The 6,194-nt window shown below is 47.4% G+C and overlaps 1 non-coding gene across 1 annotated transcript; it reads right to left on the reverse strand.

The window, feature by feature from the left end:
• Positions 1 to 433: 433 nt before the first annotated feature.
• On the reverse strand, positions 434 to 568 carry LOC111727411. The gene has a single exon (XR_002774969.1). It is a non-coding gene; the product is annotated as a small nucleolar RNA SNORA1 (small nucleolar RNA).
• Positions 569 to 6,194: the final 5,626 nt, after the last annotated feature.

The raw sequence follows: 6,194 nt of genomic DNA on the forward strand, positions 1-6,194 counted from the left end.
AGATAGTCTCACCTTGTCACCCTCAGTAGAGTGCCATGGCATTACAGTTCACAGCAATCTCAAATTCTTGGCCTGAAACAATCCTTTGCCTCAGCCTCCCAAGTAGCTGGAACTATAGGCACCTGCCACAATGTCCAGCTATTTTTACAGATGGGGGTCTCACTCTTGCTTAGGCTGGTCTTGAACTCCTAATCTAGAGTGATCCACATGCCTTGGCCTCCCAGAATGCTAGGATTACAGGTGTGAGCCACTGCACCAGGATTTTTCTACTTTTAGTAGAGATGGGGTCTCACTCATACTCAGGCTGCTCTTGAACTCCTGAGCTCAAGGGATCCTCCTGCCTCGGCCTTGCAGAGTGCTAGGATTACAGGCATGAGCCACCACACTGGCCTACCATCTTCCTTATACATAATTTCCACTCATTAGCTGTGCAAAAGGTCACAGGCCTTATTGTCACCCCTGCAATACATTCACTGTGATGGAAGCATAACCTGTGTCTCAATTTAGCCATATTAACAATTTTTGGACACTATGATCAACAGTGTCCATTCTCAGCTAAAATGAGGCTTTCTACAAAATATTTTTTTAAATTAGCCAGGCATGGGCATAAACCTACAGTCCTACCTACTTGGCAGGCTGAGACAAAAGGACTACTTGAGCCTAGGAGTTCAAGGTTGCGTTAAACAATTATGTTACTGGACTCCAACCTGGGCAATACCTTGTCCCTGGGAGGGAGAAAAAAAAAAAAAAGAAAGAAAATAAAAAGCTATCAAAATAAGGCCATGTGAGCAAAGTGTCCAAAGTGTGACACAAAGAGTAGGAGTTTTAGAGTTTTATTCTTTTTTTCTTTTTTAATAGATAGGGTCTTGCTACATTGCCCAGAGTGGAGTGCAATCACTATTCACAGGCATGATCCCACTACTGATCAGCAAAGGAGTTTTGATAGGCTCTGTTTCTAACCTGGGCCAGTTCAACCCTCCTTAGGCAACCTGGTGGTCCTCCACTCACAAGAGAACACCATACTGACGATGAACTTAGTGTAGACACTTGATCAGCATACTACACAACAGCCCAGAATTCTTGGGAAATCCTCCTGCCTCAGCCTTCCCAAAGCTGGGACTGCAAGAGAACACCAGCATGCCTGGCAAAAGTGGGTATTATAGGAAGTCAATTTTTTTTTTTTTTTGAGACAGAGTCTCAGTCTGTCATCCTAGAGTGCTATACTGTCATAGCTGACAGCAACCTCCAACTGTTGGGCTTGAGCAATCCTCTGGACTCACTCTTGCTCAGGCTTGTCTCAAACTCCTGAGCTCACGCAACCTACCCAACTTGGCCTCCCATTGTGCTAGGATTACAGGTATGAGCCACCATGCCTGGCCAAGAAGTCAATTATTATTATTATTATTATTTTTTAAGACAGAGCCTCAAGCTATCCCCCTTGGTAGAGTGCCGTGGTATCACAGCTTACAGCAACCTCCAATTCCTGGGCTCAAATGAGTCTCCTGCCTCAGCCTCCCAAGTAGCTGGGACCACAGGCGCCTGCCACAATGCCCGGCTATTTTGTGGTTGCAGCTATCCTTGTTGTTTTGGCGGACCCAGGCTGGATTCAAACCTACCACCTTAGGTGTATGTGGCTGGCTCCTTAGCCACTTGAGCCACAGGCGCCGAGCCAAGAAGTCAATTATTAATGGAAAGACCCCAAATGAAAGCTGGACCCAGAAGCTTGGATTGAAGTCCAGATTATATCACTTTGAGAAATTGCTTAGTTTCTCTAGGATAAAGTGGGTTAGTGTAGTATGTGAAGGGACTGAACAAAAGGCAATGTTATTACAGTAACTCAGAAAAGAGAGGGACTGCCTAAGCTGGAGCATCCCTGCCCAGGGAGGCTTCATGGAGAAATTAGGCTTTGAGCTAGAAGGGCAGATGCCTTCAGCTCCTCCCCACCTGTCATTGTGGGAATTCACAGATATTTCCCTGCTGTGACCCAGGAAAGCAGTGGCTTGAGTAATAGGAAAGGGGAGGGAGGGAATTAAAGAGGGAATGTTTTAAATTCCAATCCCAAAGGCAAGGCCAGGAAGTGGCTCATCCCTACAATCTTAGCACTCTGAGAGGTTGAGATGGAAGGATCCCTTGAGCTCAGGAGTTCAAGAATAACCTAAGGAAGAGCAGGACCCTATCTCTACTAAAAATAGAAAAATTAGGTGGGTATGGTGGCAGGTACCAGTAGTCCCAGCTATACTAGAGGCTGAGACAGGAGGATCACTAAAGCTCAGAGTTCAAGGTTATTATAAGCTAAGCTGGCACCATGGCACTCTAGCCTGGGTGAAAGAGTGAGAGTCTGTCTCAAAAAACCCCAATAAGCAGGGCATGGTGGCTTATGCCTATAATCCTGGTACTTTGGGAGGTGAGGTGGGTGGATTGCTTGAGCTCAGGAGTTCAAGACCAGCTTGAGCAAGATAGAGATCCCAACTCTACTAAAAATAGGAGAAATAAAAAACAAAACAGCAGGGCACTGTGGTAGATTTCTGTAGTCCCAGTTTCTTGGGAGGCTGAGGCAAGAGGATAGCTTGAGACCGAGAGTTTGAGGTTGCTGTGAGCTATGATGCCATAGCACACTACGCAGGTGACAAAGTGAGACTCTGTCTCAAACAAACAAAAACCCTGCAAGGGCATTAACTAAAAGCATTGAGGGTTGGAGAGGGAGATTTAAAAAAAAAAAATGACATCAGGGCTCGGCACCCATAGCTCAGTCGGTAGGGCGCCAGCCACATATACCAAGGCTGGCGGGTTCAAGCCCAGCCCAGGCCTGCTAAATAACTATGACAACTGCAACCAAAAAAGAAATAGTCAGGCACTGTAGTGGGTACCTGTAGTCCCAGCTACTTAGGAGGCTGAGGCAAGAGAATTGCTTAAGCCCAAGAGTTTGAGGTTGCTGCAAGCTGTGACCCCATGGACCTCTACCAGGGGTGACATAGTGAGACTCTGTCTCCAAGAAAAAAGACATCAAAGACTGGTAACTTTGAGAAATTAGTCAGTACCAAGTCTTCTCTCTGCTGTCCTTACTGTGCAGATTGTTGGTTGTTAATAGGCGCTAACACTAGATGGGCAAAGGAAAGTAAGACAGCACTCCTCAGAGAGAGTCTCAGTTGAATGGCAATGCCACATCTTGTTCTAACCATGAGTTAGCTGTATTATCTAATCCCCCAGAACCCTCAGGATAGAAACTATTCTTAACCCCATTTTAATTATGTGTTTATTTATTTATTTATTTATTTAGAGACAGTCTCACTTTGTCACCCTGGTAGAGTGCTGTGGCACAGCTCACAGTAACCTCCAGCTCTTGAACTTAGGCAATTCTCTTGCCTCACCTCCTGAGTAGCTGGGACTACAGGCAGTTTGGCTGGGGCCGGGTTTGAACCTGCCACCTTCGGTATATGGGTCCAGCACCCTACTCACTGAGCCACAGGTGCCGCCCTATTTATTTATTTTGAGACAGAGTCTCACTATGTCACCCTGGGTAAAGTGCCAGCTCACAGCAACCTCAAAAACTTGGGCTTAGGGCAGCACCTGTGGCTCAGTGAGTAGGGCGCTGGGCCCATATGCCAGAGGTGGTGGGTTCAAACCCAGCCTTGGCCAAAAACTGCCAAAAAAAAACTTGGGCTTAAGTGATTCTCTTGCCTCAGCCTCCCAAGTAGGTGGGACTACAGGCATCTGCCACAATGCCTGGCTATTTTTCATTGTTGTTGTCTTTGTTGTTTAGCTAGCCCAGGCCAGGTTCAAACCCACCAACCTCAGGGTATGTGGCTGGCTCTGTACCCACTGTTCTACAGGTGCCAAGCCCTTGACTCCACTTTATTGGTGGGACATCTGAGATGGAGAGGTCAAGTGTCTTGCCCAAGTTCACACAGCTGGTAATGGGCAAAGCTGGGTTTGGGATCCAGGGAGCAAAGCGCCAGAGCTGCTTCTTAATACTGTGCTACATTTCCCCTCTTATTTAATTGAGAAATCAAATAAGTTCACATCTATTTCTAACAAAATGTGATGTTTTATAAAGGCAGTATAAGAAAAATATGATGGCCAGGCACGGTGCCTCACACCTATAATTCTAGCCCTCTGGGAGGCCAAGGCAAATGGATTGCTTGAGTTCAGGAGTTCAAGACCAGCCTGAGCAAGAGCAAGACCCCATCTCTACTAAAAACAGAAAACTATGGCAAGGCATCACAGTGGGTACCTGTAGTTCCAGCTACTTGGGAAGCTGAGGCCAAAGTTTGCTTGAGCCCAAGAGTTTAAGGTTGCTGTGAGCTACGCTGATGCCACAGCACTGTACCCATGGCGACAAAGTAACACTGTCTCAAAAAGAAAAGCAAAATATAATTATCTCCCATCTAAATACTAACCATGCCTGACCCTGCTTAGCTTCCGAAATCAGACAAGATCAGGCGTGTTCAGGGTGGTATGGCCATAGAAAAAAATATAATTATCTATGAAAAGAGCTTAGCACAGGCTTGGCACCCGTAGCTCAGTGAGTAGGGCACCGGCCAAATGCACTGAAGTTGGTGGGTTCAAGCCCAGCCTGGGCGTGTTAAACAACAATGACAACTGCAACCAAAAAATAGCCAGGTGTTGTGGCGGGCACCTGTAGTTCCAGCTACTTGGGAGGTTGAGGCAAGAGAATCACTTAAGCTTAAGAGTTTGAGGTTGCTGTGAGCTGTGACACCACAGCACTCAACCTAGGGTGACATAGTGAGACTGTCTCAAAAAAAAAAAAAGCTTAGCACAGCGTTTAGTGTCAGTAAGCACTCAATAAATATGTGTGTGATGGCAGAAGAAGCAGAGCCTCTGGGGTGTAACAGATCTAGGCTGGCATCCACTTCTCCTGAGTTCACTAGTCTTTCCATTAATAGAGAAGGTGGGACTTGAAAGGGTACTTAGAATCTGGACCATGATATCATATACAATATGTCAAAAGGATGGAAAGCTTACTAGTTACAATTAATATTAGTGAAAACACACACAAGAGTGCAGGCCATTGGCATAGACCAATGTCTTTCCCATTCTCCTCCCCCCACCCTTTTTTTAAGAGACAGAGTCTCATTTTGTTGCCCTCAGTGCCATGGCGTCACAGCTCACAGCAACCTCCAGCTCTTGGGCTTAGGTGATTCTCTTGCCTCAGCCTCCCAAGCAGCTGGGACTACAGGCGCCTGCCACAACGCCCAGCTATTCTTTTGTTGCAGTTTGGCTGGGGCTGAGTTCGAACCCGCCACCCTTGGTATATGGGGCCAGTGCCCTACTCACTGAGCCACAGGTGCTGCCCCCTTCCCTTTCTCACCTTCTCTACCATGACCAGATCTCTCCTTTGACTTTTCTGTTCTCTCTGCTCCCCTGCCCCCAACAGGTACCGACACATATCTGCTGGTGGGAGGTTTGAACCCCAGGGCCTCCAGCTCTTGCCCAACCCACTTCCCAATAAGTTGGCCAGAAGCTGGCCCTGCCCAAACCCTCTGCCTCATTATCAGGAAAAAGTACTAAGGCTGGCCTTACTGCCCAGTGCACCCCTGAGTCAGGACCTCATAAGGGATTACCAAACCCTGATAGAGGACCGAGTTGTCTTGCCCCTCTACCATCCCTCCAAGGCACAGCCTGGCAAAACCTTGGCAAAGAAGAGGAAGAGAAGACCTGGACACATCTAGAAGAGCCTCCAGATGGGTGGGAACCATGGTGGACACCCAGACTCCCAAACTCCAGCATTCTCTCTCAAGCAGGGTTCCTTCAGCAGGAAGCCCTCAGTGGGCAAAGAACTCTGCTTCTGAAGAACAGTCTCTCCATCATCATCCCAACCTCAAGTCACCTCTGTACCCCAGACTCTTGGAGACTCTACTGAAATTCTAAATTTTTATGTCTTCCTTGGAGGACTCTCATAGTGGGTGGGAGGACAAGCCCAGGGAGGGTGGGCAGAACAGAGAGAATAGAGAGAGGTTCTAGTCCCTAAGGGGAGGAGGAGGTAAAGAGAGGAAGAAGATGAGCGTGTGTGGTGGGTGGGGAGATGTGCTGTGAGAAATGTGGCTTTACTAGGAGGCTGAGGCAAGGGCATCGCGTAAGCCCAAGAGTTTGAGGTTGCTGTGAGCTGTGAGCTGAGATGCTACGGCACTCTACTGAGGGTGACACAGTAAGACTCTGTCTCAAAAAAAAAAAAA

The sequence above is a fragment of the Otolemur garnettii genome, unplaced genomic scaffold, assembly GCF_000181295.1.
Source record: "Otolemur garnettii isolate 467f Iridium unplaced genomic scaffold, OtoGar3 scaffold00104, whole genome shotgun sequence".
Taxonomy (NCBI): Eukaryota; Metazoa; Chordata; class Mammalia; order Primates; family Galagidae; genus Otolemur; species Otolemur garnettii.